Source organism: Ambystoma mexicanum, chromosome 4p (genome assembly GCF_040938575.1).
Source record: "Ambystoma mexicanum isolate Mex_15411 chromosome 4p, UKY_AmexF1_1, whole genome shotgun sequence".
Classification (NCBI taxonomy): Eukaryota; Metazoa; Chordata; class Amphibia; order Caudata; family Ambystomatidae; genus Ambystoma; species Ambystoma mexicanum.
This window is the reverse complement of record NC_090927.1, coordinates 984,293,340-984,311,641: the sequence shown is the minus strand read 5'-3', so window position 1 is coordinate 984,311,641 and position 18,302 is coordinate 984,293,340. Positions and strand designations below refer to the sequence as shown.

General features: G+C 44.8%; 1 protein-coding gene across 4 annotated transcripts in view; it reads right to left on the bottom strand.

Annotated features, from left to right (window-relative positions):
- The window catches only part of SCML4 (Scm polycomb group protein like 4), a 752,090-nt gene that overhangs the window by 483,596 nt on the left and 250,192 nt on the right, over positions 1-18,302 (bottom strand). Inside the window, exon 3 of one of the 4 annotated variants that reach the window (XM_069606558.1) lies at positions 3,612-3,704. The exons of the other annotated variants lie outside the window; for them this stretch is intronic. The gene's annotated coding sequence lies outside the window, so the exon portion shown is untranslated. The remainder of the gene's footprint in view (positions 1-3,611; positions 3,705-18,302) is intronic. 4 annotated transcript variants of the gene reach the window in all.

Genomic DNA, 18,302 nt, shown 5'->3' with positions numbered 1-18,302 from the left:
GAAAACATCAAGTAAATTGAGAATGTTGGAGAGGACTCCCAGCACTGAAGGGGCAGTAAAGAATCTGAAGACGGCCTCCAGGGGTGGAGTACAGGAGACACCGACTATTGACTAATAGGTAAATGATCCAAAACAACACTGAGAAGACACTAAAGTGACAGCAATTGTTTCATAATTGCAAATGAAAGTGTGTTAATGTTACTGAGGATTCCCACTCTGACGACGGGGAATATTCAAATGAGCATGTGAATCTATGAAAGGTCCAATGCCGGCTTTCAAGACCTTCTAGAGTCTGAGTAGTATTCAAACCTTTTTATGCTGAGCATCCCACCTCCCTATGAGTAAAAATATTGTTTCTGGGATCACCCACAAGGGAAAACTTCTTATATTTCCTATTAAAAACAGTCACTGTAATCCCTTTTTAAAGAGTCTTGCGTAACCCCTGAACATCCTTTAGGCTCCCTGTGGGCGTAGAGGGGGCATCCCCAAAGTTCAAAAACCACAGTATCTAGACCCAATGCAACCCACCTTCCCCTCAGGTGTGGCTGAGTGGTCTGGAGCTCTTAATACTCATTCAAAGAGGAATTCATCTGGCATTGGATGCAGAAAGCTTTCTCAATTCCCAAGGGGTAACCTTCAGATTCTCTTCGCCATCCCTCTTCCAGCCTCAGATAGAATACATCCCTGCCTGGTACACAAGTATTGCTCTGGTAGAAATAGCTCAGTCCACGTGCCTACCTATGGCTGCCCATTGCCCACTCTCTGGTGGCACCATGGTTAATCTTACATTGATACCTAGCGTCTGACCTCATTCGCACGTGCTATGTTTCTTGAGAACAATATTTGCTACCAGCTCCTGCTCTTTCTGTAATGTTCTCTGATGACCCTGAGGGCCTATAGTGTGTTCTAAGGAAGATACAAAATGCATAACGTAGAGACATGAATCATTAATGAATAATCCTATTAAATAAGGCAAATTGATTGGAATTTGGAAGTGTGGTCTGAAATAGCAGCAAAAGAGGATAAAGCTGCTGCTAGTCACTACAAAACAAACATTACAGAACAGGTATCAATACAATAAAAGGTGAGTATGAGACTACGTTAGTGCCAACAAGAATGCGAAGCGTGAAACTATCAGACATGGGTGGATGTTGCTAGGAGTAAAATAGAGAGAACCATATAGTCATATATTGAAGCGCTGCTCTCAGTTTAAAATATTATGAAGCTTTGTTCTGCAGGGCAAGTCACTAATTGAAATAGGATAAAAAATACTGTACTATTTAAGGATGTAGCACATTAATTCCCTCCTCATAATGAACTTTCTGTCAAAAAAGCCCTAGCGGATAAAACATATATTTATAGATTTACATGCCACCAAACTAACTAAGGCATACAATTATTATAATTTAGAACAGAGGTGAAAAACATGAAAAAGCCACCTCTGCCTGCAGGATCTTTGTGTCCCAGCAGCTGTCATATGGTGACACAATGTGCTACTTAATCAACACTGCATATAAAAAGAAACATTTGTTTGGATACTCAGTACCATTGCCTAGTCGTTCCAGTACATTTTAAAACAAAATATGACACTGCTGTTATCATGTTTACTAGTGGGACATATCATATTGCTCCTTCTTCTAAGCACTGTAATAATAAGCATTATATTAATACCAAATGTAACCCCCAGCCCCCTCTCCACCCAAAAAGCCAATGCATTACCAAATGCTGTGGTATGCATATTTAAGGAGAAATTGCTAGGAAGATAGCTCAAGGGGTTAAGTGCTCGCTGGGGTAGATGTATGATCTGCAAGTCATGTGTTTGAATCCTAGCAAATTCTATTCAACATTTGTATCCTTCTGTGGTCGACAAATGAGTATTAATTTCGCTTGCTAGGTAATAATAATTTTGTATGGATGTGTTTTTATAAAGTGCTTTGGTGACAATGCCATATAAGTAATAGATTATTATGAATGCCTGAATGATAGCATCACTAAATTCAAAAAAAGGTTCTGAATAAAGTCATAGTGTTAAATGAGTTTAGTTTTAAGTGTGACTTCTGTAATTCTCATTCAACTTCACACGTGCCTGTCTAAAGATCAGATGCAAGTGTTTCCATCCTACAGCCAGATGATTCAGAGATAGATGGCTAAAGTCAGGGACACTATGCCTGTGGGTGATATTATCTTCTGTTTCACCGAGCAATGTTCTAACATGATGCAGAGGTCAAATAAATGAGACATATGCGCACTAACCCTGGCACTTAATGTGCTCTGAGACTTACTACCACTCCCCATACCTGATCAATAAGCTAGTTTCAATTTTTTCAACATGCAAAAATCACTGATCCAATTATAAAAGGCCGCGTGACCTTCAGCCTATGAGATGATTGATCATTCTTACGCCATAACATGCTTGTTTCAGACCAGTGGACCTCACTTGAAACGCCATGCCATAAAGATGTTAAAAGTAAAATAATTAAGCATTATTGGCCGGACAATAAGGCAATGAGCACCCAGCTTTCGGGCACAGTGCTAGGGGAGGCGTCATTATGGTGCTAGAAATCAAATAAAAGGAAAACACACTCCAATGTGGCCAGCAGGCAATGGTGTATGTTTTCAGTTGCAGCCCTCTGCAGAGGGAACGCAGAAGTGGAAGCCTGAGCAGGAACAGAGCGAACACGAGGGAGTAGTCCTGGAGGAGGGATTATCAGCACTTGAGGGGTGCTGGGGCTGAGAGGGTCCAGAGTAGGAATGGATTCCTGTGGGCCACAATGAACGGCATCAAACTAGCAATTATTGCCCAGAGCTCTCATTCCTTATCTCCCTGCAGTCAGGCTCGGACTGGCCTACACGGCAATAGGCCCATGGCCGAACCAAAAAACCAACATGCTGGCGAGAGCCAGTTTTTTTGGTCAAATTAGGGCACTTTTCTGGCCATTTTGGGTCATTTTGATGAGTTAATTCACTCTGCGGCTAGTAGTTTTGACTAGTGTTGCTGAATAAATATTATTTAAAATGCACAATTTGCATCACACTTAATCAAAACACTCGTCCTTGGTTACTATTCAAACATTGTCACAAAAGGAATGAATAGCCATATACAATTATGCGCCACTTTTTCATTGGTGCGTGAGAGAATTCTATGGCCCAGTCCGACCCTGCCTACAGTAATTCCACATTCTACCCTGAGTGGTAACAGAAGATACAGATAACACACGTTTTCATTGGTGAATCCTTAAAAAAAGAGGGGCTCCTTTCATAAAATAAGTTGTGCTGCACACTCTCTTCCCTGAATCTGAACTGTAATGTAACAAAATAGTGACATAGTAGCAGGGCACTACAGATGCGCTAATAGGAAGGACAGTGTAGTAATTGCAGGGTTTATTCAGCTGGTGACATAAGAGGTTCTCAGCTGGTGGAACGTTAGTGTCTTGGTTCCAAGAGCTACTGTTGGGTGTTGAAGATAGAGTAGCTGGCTGGAAGGGTGTCGGGGACCAGTGTTCGCCATACAAATGTTCCTGTCTTCGTGTTCCCTGCCTTCCTACCTGTGAGTACGTGACCCTGGAGTGTTAAACTGACCAATGGACAATAAAGCATTGATGATGACTTACCGTCCAAGACCGCGAGTCACGTTTCTTCAGACTGTTTCCATCCAGGGACCCAGCAAAGGCCCAGCCGGAACGAGCACCCGCTTCTGAATTTACCTGTTGTGAGAGAAGAGAGCCAGGTGAGCTCTCCCAAAGCTGTTTGTCCCATGGCCCATGCTAGCTCACGATCAGGGTAGGGCTGGCAACCTTTAGCCTGGGGGGGGGCATGTTTCCTTTTCTGGCCCACAGCACAATGGCCACAGCCGACAGAGCGGGGGCCCCAATTTCCAGGACAAGAAATCTCAATACCAACCTCTCCGTCTCCCACACATTCTCAAGTATATATAGTAGACATTACTCTCCTTTTATGTAGCATATTTATTTTGTTGTTTGTGGTTTCTTAGAGACCCGGACCCCTGGAAATTCTCCCATTTACCAAACATGGTACAATTATTTCACCAGGATAATATAATTGGTGAAATGGGAAATCTGGGATTTGCAGCCAGTTTTCAATGTGTAACACAGTTTGTAAATTGACTGCAAGCTACATCTCCTCCCATCTCATCTTTAGTTTTAGAACAACGTAAAGAGGTGGCAAAGCTAGACAATAGAGAGGCGTTCTCTATAGATTGTTAAGAAAATAAGGCACAGTGATGAAAAGTGATTTGCTCAGGATCCCACAATGTATGAAGTGTGGAGGGTGGGATTAGGAGCCCTATCTTCCAGTTTCCAGTCCAGAAAGCAGGGGAGACTTGATCTTCTCCTATTCCATCTTCAATATTAAAAACAAAAAAAATGATTTCTGCAAAATTGTTGTTCAAGGGCTAAACTAGTATACTGATCTATAAAACCAGTTTACCAAAGCACCAATGTATCCACAAGGGGATTCCTCGTCTGTCTTCTGAGGCAAATACATCTGCGGAACAGGCTAAAATGATCATTATAATGCAAGTTTACTATCATTCTAATCTTAGCCTGTGTGTTCTTTCCAAGCACCAAGACATGCAGGTCAGACATAAATCTCAGCAACAGTCAACCTGCAGACCTACAGTTCCAAATGTGTACCTTTGTCTCATGCATCCTATTTTCCTTACCCTTCACCCTCTGGTGTCCTTCCCTTGTACCACATTCTCAATGCCACCCTGTTTTTTACAATTACCTTTCAGACCTCAGTTCCCCTTTTTCTCCATCCTTTAACTATTAATGCAATCCCCTTCTCTTGCACACACCTCATTCCCTTGCCCACATTGCTCAGTCACCAATTCCTTGCTACTCATGCCCTTACATTGTCCATCACACCACGCCCACTCTTGGCCCCCCACCACATTCTGTTGCTCTGGCTTACAGTTAGACAGTAGACCACCTGGATTTTCCAGTCATCCTCTGCCAGACACGACAAGACACTGTGGTCGGCTCTTACTGGTAATTGGGGCTATGGAGTCTGCACTTGGATAATGCAGAGCGAAAGATGCCAAGGGGATGTGGCTTTTTTGTGCTCCAAAGTTGCACTTTACTTGAAAGTCAACAGCATATTTCAACTCACGGAAGCAGAGAAAGCTGCAAAGGGACTACACCTTGGACCTGGAGATAGAGAGGGAGAAAGTGTGTTTTCAATCAAGGTGGAATGCGTGTTTCTGTGACTGGGTTAATGTGTTTGAGTGTATATGTGACAGTGTGAAGTTTAGGTGGAAGGATGTATCTGTGTTCATGTGACTTATATATTTGAATCTGGTGTTGATTTCCAAGTGTGTCTTTTGTTGGTCTCATGAGAGAGGAGTGTTCTGGACAAGACAATGAAAAACGATCACAGACTCAGGGCGTCATTCAGAGTTGGGTGGTAACAGTAACATCATCAGTATTAGGCAAATACCATTGATTTTACTGTCCACACAATTCGGGGTTTGAACAAATATCATCAGGGGTACTGCTCAGGAATACAGGCTGTGGTATTTTACTCTGACCATTTGCAGAAAATCCACCTATTTTTCCTCCACCTTTAAGGTGGAGGTAAAAATTCCAAACTGCCTCCATATTTTTTAAATCTTTTTTTTTACTGTACAGCTCAGAAGCACAGGTGTTTCCCTTCAATAGAGTGAACAATGTTTCTACACATGGTCATGTTGAGGGGACGAAAAGGTGGGCCTCTCTGATTGCCTCTTCTCACCACCTTACCCATGTTATGCATAAAAGGGCAGGAATTTACCCTTCTGTGCATAAAGAACATAAACAGTAGTGATACAAAGCCACTATTGTACATAATCCCTTTCTCCCTTCACATTGATGCTGAAAATTGAGGACAAAATCTTTTCAAAACAACCTTTTTACATTACCGCCTTTGGAGGTGATATTTCTGAAATAGCAATGAAGGTTTTCCAGAAAGACTACCTCTGCTGGTGGTAAACCTTGAGTATGGCAGAGTTCCAGAAATATCATGGTCGGAGCTGGTAACTTTCTTGAGCGGTATTAAAAGATCTGCCCAACTCTGAATTATCCCCTTAGTTTGTAGTATAAAAATGACTACCTGAATATTACATCTTTCTATGTGTGTTTTTCAACTTTATCCAAAAGTAAGTACCACAAGGGGCAACGCGTTTGTCTTGGAAGCAAGACAACGCAGCGCAAGACATTTTCGAAACCTGATCCTGCGCTTAGAAACCACGTGTTGGTATTAAGCGCGTTATAAATGAACTATTTGAATTCAAGCAGTCCAACAGACTTTTCTATAACCACTATACAAGTAACATCCGTGGGTGTTATTCAGGGTGCTATTAAACTCTTTTTCTATGAACACACTGCCGATCAAGAAATTCTACAGCACAGTTGGGGAGCATTCGTACAGAATCAAACCGAGGACAAACTGTATTGAGTTGCTGTGGATTGACACAGACCAATGCAATGGAGAATGGGGAGCAGTGGTGCCAACATTACCATCCAGGGTCACAGAATATGCTATTTAAATGCATAAATTGCCCCTGGGTAGTATGAACATGCCCCTGCAGCCTACACACCTCTCCCTCTCACTCACCCGATTTACACAGAATCGAAGAGGACTTTGCAGCACTTGGTTCCTTTGTGGTGGCCCCATTTGCCCCTGCCCCCCTTGCCAGTCTGCCCCTGCGTGAATGAGTCACGATGCTTCTGCGGGTTACATATGGTTACTCAGGGCTGTATGTCTTTAAGAATCAATGCCCACTCACAGTGATGCACCCCGACCCACGTGGAAAAGCAAGAGGAGGGACTAACCAGGGAGCAACATATGGCATGAGAAGAGATACAAGGTAGCAGGAATGCAAACAAATGCCCACTGAGTACCTGAATGTTTACATAAAAGAAAATACATATTGCAAAGCAGGTCAGAGTCTCACTTATTAGCGTCGTGAGTTCAGAGAGAGACAAAAAAACTGGCAACGAGACGAATACAGACCCACTGCCTGTTGATTATGCTCACACGATGCCAGGACTGACACCATTGGCAAAGGGTGAGGCAACTACAAAACAAAAACAAAGAAATGTGATGATGGGCTAACCACATCTTCGACTTTGTTGTCCACAATACCACAATCCACTACTGGCAGCCATCACACATGGAAGGTGCAGATGAAAACGTGGACCCAGCAGCTACCCCAGCCACACTTTCTTCGAGAACTGCTTTTCTATGTCGACTGCTTCCTTTACCCCAACAAGACTGAGGTCCTGGATGGTTGAAATGCCTTGAAGACTTCTCTGATTTTAATAAGGCTGCGGGTGATGACAAAACACCCGCCTTAATTGACATTTTCACTAATCTAGTTTGGGAAAGAGGTCGATGCCATAATTAAAACCCTGCCTTCAGCGGATAAAACATCATATGGTACCATTCCCACAGCCTGAAACAAGAAACTGGTGATACAACCTAATCGCGACTATGAAAGAGAACCAATTAGAATCATGAAACCATTCATGAATTTGTCACCAGGATTCAAAAGAAAGTAGCACACTGCCAATTTGCAAACTTCATCCAAGGAAGAAGCCAATTGATTACTCATCACCAAAGTATGACACGCCTCTACATTGCGCAATCACTTATTAAAGAAACCATTAACCCTTGATGAAATTATTGACTTGCAATGTGTCTGAGAAAGAGGAGATATACCGGTGGAAGCACCAAAGATACAGGAGAAAGTGGCAGTGCTACAAAAAAGCCAGCGCACCACCACAAGACCACAGCCCGCATGTCACCGGAGCACCGATGAGACTCTAACACATCGACTGTGTTATAGATATGGGTTTACTTTTCCCCAGAAAGGAACATACCCAGCGATGGGCCAAGAATGGCACAAATGCAGCAGAAGCAACAACATGATTGAAATCAGGAGCAAGATACAGTTCTATCAACCCGTATGGATAACTACTTATATGTGATGGATGACGCACTGGATGACGCACTGGTGGAAAAGAACTGCACAAAGGTTTCAATAACTATAGGCACACACACACGCGATCCTTCATCATCAACACTGGTGTGAAGAATTGACTTCTGCCCTACAGGAGTACATGGATGGGTAGAGGCTAAAACGCTCACTCAGCCCTCACACTTCTACAAACCAAGAGCCAACACAATCATAAAGGTAAAACAGGCACAGTCAAGCGGTTTACCTCCTTTGCCTTTTGTTGTATCGTTGGCCGAGGGAAGGCTATACGTTTAGGAGGGGTGTGCATGTGGATCAGTAGCAACCCAAACAACAAAGTATTACAGTCCAAAGTAAAAGAATTTCCAATCAAAGTTCTATAAAAATATATACACTTTAATGAAACACCATGTACATTAATAGATAACTACAAAAACACTACACCAAAACCCACCAAAGAGGTAAGAACACAGAATAATCAGAGATAGTAGATGCAGCACTCTGGGTTATGAATCAGGGTTAAATGCAAGCAAAAGCAACAATGTTCTTGTAAAAAGTATATGAACTTCTGAGCAAAAAAGATTCAAAATGACCTAACCAGTCTCTATGACCCGAAAATGGGCCATGGGGGCAGTTACCAGTCAACATTACTCTCTTTTCAGTTCTTGGTGGTTCGACAGCACCGAAGCAGACACCTGGGTGGCGATGTCAGCTCAAGTCAAGGATGCAGCAGTCACAATGGCCCAGTGGCAAGCTTGCGTCATGTCAGGGACAAACGGAAGCTGGCTGTGGCTCGAATCGACTATTCATGCTGTGGGGATCGGGCAGTCCGCAGGTTCAGTCAACGGTCACATTTCGACAGTGGTGAACTGGTACCAGGATGCACAGGAGAGTGGATTCTATGCAGAGGCTTGGAGGTCGCTGTTCGATGAACATCAGGGTCCGGTCGATCGACTTAAAGGAGTGGTGATGTAGATGCTGGTGTTTCAGACAGCGGCTCATTCCAGAAAGGCAGTGGTACTCTGTGGTTTGCACCAAGGCAACAACGTGCTTTTGCTGGCACTGTGCGGCAGCGAATGAAGTTGAACAGCAGATGGTGATGTGACAAATCAACTTCTGGAGCACCAGTGGTCCAGAGATGAATATTGATTTCTAAACCATCCATCAGCCCCATACCTCTAGTACACCAAAAGGGATTCGAACAGATTGGAACAGAAGTAAATTATAAACCTCCTTGTCCAATTTTTGGTAACGTGGACGGAACGGCAGGCTTATCTCTGCAAGGTCATGGATTGCTGGTTAATTACAACAGAGCGAAAATACAATTATTACCCAATGATAAAAGGGACTGTCCAGTCAAGGTTGTATAAAAATATCTACTTTATTATTATTACAACAGACAGTTCTAGCACACTACAAAATACAACCCACCCTGTAAAAGAACACAGAGGACAGACAGTTTCACAAGGGAAAGGGATGCACTCTGGATACTGACAGGAGGGAAGTCGGTAAAGCAATCAGTCTTAACTGTTCATGGTTATTTGGTTTCAGCACCAAGAGAACAAGGGGTCATAAATGTCACTAGAGACCTTCGGAGAAGGACCAGGGGGACAGAACAACAATGGACCTGGTGCTTGAGATGATCTTGATTCTCGACAGTGTCAAGTCGGTTCCAGGATGCTTTGCAGCTCCTGCGACAGAGTTCAAGATGGGAGACAGCTGCGGGTATCAGGTGGCAGGCAGTTTGGCAAGCGAGGCTGGACGGATGGCTGCAGGCTGGTCTACATGGTGGCTCGGGGTCAAGAATCATTGTCTCTGTGCTGGTTGGTGGATCTGGAATGCTGGTCGAGGTGTCTCCGACAGCTTTAGTGACTGCAGCATGGCAACAGTCAGTGGTGCTGCCGGTCGCAGTTTGAGGGCTCGACTGCCTCAAAGATTTCCTTAACAGATGGATGCTGGATGGTGCTTGTTGTGGCAATCCTCCTAGCTTCTTCGCAGGGCGTGTGTCGTCCTTTAAGGTGGACTGCCCAAATCTGAGGAGAGTGTTTGCAGGCAACAGCCTTGTCCTTTGTTCAGAGACTCTCTGGCACTTCCCACCTATGAGGCTTGCTGGCAGAACCTAGCAGGGCACGCTTTGTGCTGGCTGGGTACCAGTTCTGGAGCTGCTGGATGGGTCCTCTGAGTCCGGTATCTCCCTCTGTCCCATGGGAGATGTTTAGCGGATTGATCTTGCTTCCCTCTTGGAAATCCTGGCCTTCCTCCACTGGCGGGAGATGTAAGGCAGACTGTACCTTCAGCCAGGATCCAAATGAGTCCTGCTTCTTACTCCTTTCAAAGTCGTTGGATGATCTGCTAAGTGAGGAGCTCAGCACTCTTTTAAAGCACATGGGCCCCAGTGATTGGTGCAGGCTAAGCCTACCTTAATGAACCAATCATGGGTCCCTATCAACAATCTTCTGTTATGCGTGAGGTCAGGACGAGAGTGCTTTGCAACAGGAAAGGTAAGAGGTGACAACATGTACTCCTAAATCCCACCCATCTACCTGTCTGTTGTAGATCAAAAAGTCTCTGGTTAACTGAGCCTTCTGTGGCTCTTGATCAAAGCGCAGGTCTCCCTTGGAGTTTGTGGTGAGAACAGGCTTCTGTCTCCCTCAAATCACATACTTCGTCCCTCTGAAAGGGGTCCACTCTGCAGGGGTTGCCTACAGTAAATAGTGGACCCAGGCATCCCATTCACTGTCCTTCATGCCGAGGGGTGGGAACTAGCTTCAAGTTGACACATTGCATATCCAAGGGGTGTTAGTCCTGCCTTCCTCTTGTCCATTTTGCAATCAAGCCTGATGCAGGCCTGTTCCAATTAACTCCTATTAGTATGCAGTGCCATCAGCAGTTTAGACAATAGGAAGGGAGATCCATGGAGCCTTAGATATTTTAATTAGGCTGCCCCTGGCCGCAGGAAGGGTTCCTCATCCCCCTTCTTGAGATGCTTTGATGTACCCGTGGCTGTCACATTCCAGCTGAACATGGCAGGGGAGGACGGCGTATCTGTAGGCTGTGTCCTTCTGGAGTACACTCGACTATGCGTTTGTAGTGCGCTGAGCAGGGAAAATGTGTGCAGAATGGCACCACACATTTTTGGAGACTGAGCACCCATCATTCATTTTCATTTCAAAAATCAAAAACGGCTTGAGTCACGGTTCAGAGCGGGTCATCGTTGACAACAGGGGCTTGGCTGTTCTATATTCAAGGTGCATCAAGTAAAACTCGAAATTCTCAAGGGCCAATGTCAGTCATTTTCCCAGGCTCCCAAACACAGGGGAGGCTGGCACACATCTTCAGGGAACCTGCAACACAGTGAGGTCCTAGTCAATGGCATGGTTGGCAGAGATGCATGCTTATGTTTCAGCAGCAGAGTTCACCGCCATTGGTCCCTGGGGATGGCCAGGGGATAGAGTGGGTCTCTGCCTTGGAATGCCTAGCTTCACCTCAAAACTAGAGGGTCCAGCGAAATCTTCTCAAGTGATGATCCAAAGATGCTGCATAATGATTTCCAAGTTGATTCAAAGAAGTGGTGGGAGACCCCTTCTTTTATAGGCAAAAGTCCCAAGGTGATTCAACTAAAGCTCGCCTGCTTTAGGGGTCCAATCGCTGCTCTTGAAATGTGTGAAATTTGCCCTTTTGATGTCACACCCATGGTGCTCTGCTCCAGTGGAAGTGGAGAGGACGGGAAAGAGAAAAAGAGGCAGAGAGAATCAAGATGTCAGAACCATCCCAAAACTGTACAGATCCCTCTCTGGCTACGCCATCTTTGCCCCCTTTCCTAATCAATAGAAACAGGCCTTTAGAAATTCAACTTCCTGGTGTGAGGCCTGGCTCTTCGTGAATGGGTGTGGTTTCTTGTTCCCAGGCCAGCATCCTGTGGAGTGGCTGTCCTGGGAAAATCGTGTTACGTGCCCCTACAAAGGAACAAAGAGAAGCAATTCCCCAAGGCTACAGTCCTGTCAGTGGACAGGGGGTCGGCCTTGTCTGGGAGGAATACACATAATCCTTCCACAGCTGAACTGGGCCCACAGGGCTGACACATGTGTGAAATCAAATTGGATGTTGCTGTAATAATTATGAGAATATCACCCACCACACCCTAACTCAGGTATGGATTATGTTTATTGAAGATTATTCTGCCACCGGGAGGTAGACCCATAATTATCGGATTTCTAGAACAGGGGTGCATATTTGAAATGCAGCCCCTGTGCTCCAGAGACTTGGATGTCACTGCAGCTGTCAAGAGGGCACCCATGACCTCTGAATCTGTGCTTTGCCACCGGTGGAGCAGGTACTGCAAATCAGGATACTGGTGCAGCTGGGCACAAGTACAGTTTTTGGCATGAGTTTATGACAGGGGACTCTGATTAACAGGTTTTCCTCTCAGAGATGGAATTACCCGCATTACTTTGTTAATTATTAAAAATTTAAAAAAACATCGTTTTCACACCCTTGTCAGTTGGCAATGCATCACACCTGGTGCCACTGTCAACATTCTCAGTGAACAAGGTGTATTGTCCATAAATGACATAGGTCAGTTGACACCATCCACAGCAAGGATCGGTCATTGGGAAGCACGACACCTATTACCATTCATGGGTCTATTCCAATACACTTTAAGAGAGTCAAATTCACTGAAGATGTCACTTGCTCACCAAGGCCTGAGAAACATACAAACGTGCAAACATCCATACCTACCTCTGAAGAAACACATACGTCAGCATTTCCAGAGTTATTCAATGGGCTGGGAAAATTGAAGAACTCTCTAATAAAAGTACATATTGATAACACAATCAATCCCATTCCTCAACACCCGAGGCAAATAGGATTTAGTCTCCAACATTGGGTATCTGAAGAACTTGACAGTCTACTAAAATCTGACATCATTGAAAGAGCAGCTGGCCCATCCCTGTGGCCATCTCCACTAGTAATGATTGCTAAAGATGAAGGATGCAAAAGATTTTGCATTGATATTGCACGTTCCAAATGTAGCCACCCAAAGAGAACGCCACTCAGAGTCCAATATTGACGACATGAGCGTCCAATTAAAAAAAAGCAATCAAATTATCCAAAAGAGATTTGAACCAAGTTTACTAAAAACCTGGACTGCACCCAGCTTCTGGAGCTATAACAACATATTCCACACAGAGAGGATTAGACAGATACAAAAGACTTAACATCAGCATCTCATCAGCAGCTGTAATATTTAAAAATACCACCCAACAAATTCTCTTACCATTCAATAATGCTTTCAACTATAGTGAAGACATACTTGCATTCGGCAAAACACAGAAAGAACACGATTGACAAATTGATGTCAAACTCTCCAAGAAGCATGTCTGGCATTAAAAAATGAAAAGGGCATGATAAACCAATGTCACTTTCGTTTTTATGAACACATCTTCTCAGGCTATGGCATAACATCTGACCCTGACAAGGTGCTCACGATACATAAGCTACCTCCACCTCACCAAACGGCAGACGTTAGATGATTTCTAGGACTGGCAGACTACTTGCATGGTAATGCCAATTTATGCAACAATGACAGAGCCTCTTCACCAACTTCTATAGAAGGATCTTCCTTCTGCTGGACTCAGGATTGCCAACGAGCATTGAAGACAATAAATCATCACTGTCAAGAGCACGACATCTCACATATTCCAATCCACACTCGCACACTATAATTGCAGTTGATGCATACTAGCACAATATGAAGAAGGCACAACAACACCTAAGCACATAGTTGCCCATGCTAGTAGATCCCTGTCTACAATGGAAGCTGCCTACTGACAACCTGAAAAGGAAAGCATGGCTGCGGTTTGGGCATGCATACATTTCCACCACTTTGTCATTGAAAAAGGTTCACACTGATGACCGATCATCAAGAATTGCTATCACTGTTTGGAAGTCCCAGGAAAAGAATGCCTCTCTGCATCGAGAGATGGGGCATACACCTGCAGGACTATGGGCCTCATTACACGGTAGGCGGTAGCCATGGCGCTATGAGCGGCATGGCTATCAACTTACTGCCTTCAAGGTCTGGGTTCCTGGAATAGGGACTTACCGGTCTATTCTGACCTTTGCGGGACTGGTAAGTCCCCATTCTGGGAACCATTCCCCATTTCCATTTGAGCCCCCATAGGGCTCAATGGGAATGGGGATGGAGCAAATAATGGTACCGCAAATTGCAGTACCGTTATTAGCTCTGGGATCCCTTAGCGGGTCCCGTCCTTAACTCCTGGTAAAACCAGGCATTAGGGAAGGGACCCGCTAAGAGACCTCGTAGTAGGGTGGTAGGGGATTACCGGCACTGGTGCCCTTACCGGTGCCGGTAATCCCCTACCGTGTAATGAGGTCCTATGATTATGATATCATGTATCAACAAGGCAAATTACCTTACTGCTGCGGATTACATCTGCACCATCCATAGAACACAATTTCCTATCATTAAGGCAGTATAGCCCACAGCATTCATCCAAATAGACTTATTAATAGGTAAAATATTCAGCGAATGGGGAATCCTACACACCGTGAAGATGGACAATGGACTGCCATTCAATGGAAAGGATTTCAAATGTTTCACCCAACATATGGGGTTTCAACATCAAAGAATTACACTGCTATGGCCCAGGCCAATGGTACGGCCCGAGAAATTCATGTCAACGATCAAGAAGACGATACAGAGAGCAATCATTGAAGACACATCAATACAACAGGCACTGTACTGCATGTTATCTGTGGCATCAGAAGCATTAAGGATAACATATCCCCCAACAACCGATTGTCAAATACAACTTTGTGCACACATGGAGAAGTTAATGACATCAGAGGCACTGCAAAGAAACAAGATGCAAAAACACAAGCTTAACTCAAGCGAGAAGCAAGCTCCAAAGAATTCAACATAGGCAAGGAAGTTATTGTCAGACAAAGACAAGAGAAGACAGACTCATCATATGCCTTCACACCATTGAAGGTGATTGGACAAGAGGGAACTATTGTAACTCCAGCCACTGATCATTAAGAAATCACTGGAAATGTGTCATATTTCATACAACTTAAGAGAGACACAGAAGCAAGAACATTAATCGCAAAGGAATAAAGAGCTGGCACTGCCTATGCACACTGACATAAACAGTACAGCCAAAATTTGAGAGATGCTTGAGGATGAAGTAAGAGGGAACCCAAAGAGGACCGTATGGAAACCCTGAAACTGGTAGAAGAAATATAAGACTAGCTGAAAAGACAAGTGGGGAAGAGGTGTTGTGTCTGTAAGACCCCAAGCACGCCCCTTTCTGACATGTATAGGCTCTCAAGGAAGCACAAGAGGAGGGAATAATGGTAGAAGGGAGCACAAGGTATCGAAAGAGAGGCGAGAAAGGGGGAAAGTAAGCGCATGCCTCCTGAGTACATGTATGTTTAAATAAAAGAACATGCATATTTCAAAGAAGGTCCATGTCTCATTTAAAGGGGAACAGAACAGGAGCCAGTTCAATGCAAGGACATTCAAGCAACACAATGGCACCAGGGAGCGCCCTACTGGCGAAACAATTCGGAAATCACAACAAAAAGCAGTATGAATGATGCGCAGTGGCATACCAAGCAGGGAGGAGGGGCAGCTTGTCCCCCTAGTGGATCTTTTCAGTGTCAATGAGGGTGCAGAATGGGAGAGGTGTCCTTCTGCCAGGACAATGTCCCGAAATGGCATTTCGGTCTTGCGATCTGCCACCCCCCCTCAGCGGGATGGCAAAGTCCTGCTTTTGCTTCAGGATGTCTATAAGGGGGGGGGGGGGCCTGCAGGGACCCACCCGGTCATTTCGGCCTTTTCAGGGCTCACACTTTCGTGATAAAGTTCTAACGCCTGGCAGCAGAGTGGCTCTCCCAGGGAAACAATACGTTGCTCTGTTTCAACAAAGCATTACAATGGGAGCCATTGGGCACTGATAGGAGGGAGGGGAACTATTAGCAGGAACCTTTGTCCCTTAAGAATAAGAAATGTGAATGGGGGTGATCAGAAGTGAGAAGGGTGCATAATGCTGCATGCTTTATGAAACAATAACTATGGCTTTAAAACCAGAGTGGGATTTGTTAAGCTCACATTAATCTGCATGATGCTATTGTGACTTTGCATGCAGGATGGGGAGAATACAACTAAAGCCATATTCTTATTGCTCAACATATTTCTATGACAATGTATATAGTATAAAGTTAGTTTATTATGAAAGGCTAGTTTATTATGTAATGTGCCTTAATTGAATATCTATATCAACTAAACCTGGGAAGATGTGCTCAATTGCTTAAAGTGTTCATATCCCGGTTTCACCATTTAATCAAAGTGTGTGATCCTGGGCAAATCATTTAATCACAATGTGTCTTATCTGCAGCTCTATAAGTGATTCACTTCATACATTATGTTAATCTATCATGTTATTACCAAAATAAAGCCTAATGGCTATAGATTTTCTCCATATATAGTAATAGTGCCATATAGGTATTGTGCACCCCAAAGTTATTTGCCACTTGGTTTACCTATGGCAACTTATTCCAAAGTCACTTCTGTGGTGCCTCCAAGTATCAAAGACTGATGATGCTCCTTGGAATGTCCTTTTCTGTGAAGTCACTTCTGTTTGTGCAATCCATATGCAAATTTGGAGGTTTGCATGTATGGTATGTGTTATTACTTGGCTAGATTAGCATTTGGGGGCGGCCAGTCTAGCCCTTTCTTACTGTGGTATGCCTTTTTGTCTGGGCATCCTGTCTGGGTCAGCAGTGTTGCTGTGTGCTCCTGCTTTGGTTGACTGCCTGTAGAAGAGCCGTCTGGAGCAGGACACAGACAACACTGTGGCAATGTGCTCCTTCTCTGCACCCTCCATGCACAATGGAGGGCATAACAGGAGCACACTCTGTGCCCCACTTCAGCCGTTTGACTGCACTGCTGTTCAATAAGGGGCAGAGCCGAAGCAGAGGAGGAGCACACAGCTCCATGTCCCCACTCGTGTCCGAATGTTGCAGGGAGAGGGTACAGAGTCAAGTCACCATATGGAGGCAGGTACGATCATGTGTCAGTTTTGCATTAATTCTCCAAGGTGCATTTGAGGGGAAACGTAGAAGGATGTTTTTTGTGAGTCACCCCCACTCTTGCAGTGCTGTATACTCCCTTGATGAGGCAGCCTGGGAGAGAACACACCACCCGCGGCACACTGCACATTGTAAAACAATTACAGACCACAGTCCAACGACGTGGCAATAAGCCCAGTATGCCTTAGCCTTGATAAGGACGCTGAGGGGTCGAAACACGTGTCGGCTGACCACCTAGATACATAATAAACCTCACTGTATTAATCAAGTGACGTCCAACCTATTAAAAAAAAGTGCAGGGTATCCGGGTACAAACAAATCGCAATCCACATGAGAGGTGGGGGGCAGCACCTCCACAAACCCGTGACCGTGCAGCTCATAAATCAGTAACAAGTAACCAAGTAAACCAAATAGAGTGCAGCGCATGTGGAGACTATGATCTAGTGCCCAAACACACTCACTATAATCTACCCACCCCCCCCCCACCACCACACCAAAAGCTGCCCCCGCTACTGGAGTTCACCTCGCACAAGCTCATCAATCGACTGCACCCTTTACACATGCTAGAAAAAACAGGGGAGACTCAGCTACCCATGAAGCCAATATGTATGATAAACATGTAAATGAAAATGAATCTCGGTGGAGATTATCTCCATTTTTTTGTGGTACTTGTGAAAACACGACTGCAGTATAGTATTTTGTTGATGGGTGTGACTCCCCCTTCGCCCCCCCCCGTGGGAAAAAAGTGTTGATCAGATTGTAGGGCAAATTGCCCACTGCTGAGTACCCTCGGGTGGACCAGGCAACTCTAAGTGTAGGGGACCACGGTCACTAGGGAGATGTCAAGTGGCAGGGAAGAAACCCGCTGGGCCTCAATACGACCCTGGCGGTAAGGGGTTTACGCCAGCGTTAGCTGCGCCGACCCCTTACCGCCAATTACGAGGTCCCTTAGCGCCATGGAGGTTTTAACACCCGCTTTTGGCGGGTGTTAAAATCCATGGCGCTAAGGGACCATGGAGTTAATTACGCCACCGTAATTTACGGTGGCGTACTTAACGCCTTCCCCACTCCCATTATGCCCTATGGGGCAAAAATGGGAATGGGGAAGGGTAAATGGGGATTGGGGACTTACCGCCCCGCCAAGGTCGGAATGGGGCGGTAAGTCCGCCAACCACCATGGCGTAAACGTAGTTTACGCCATGGTGGTAAA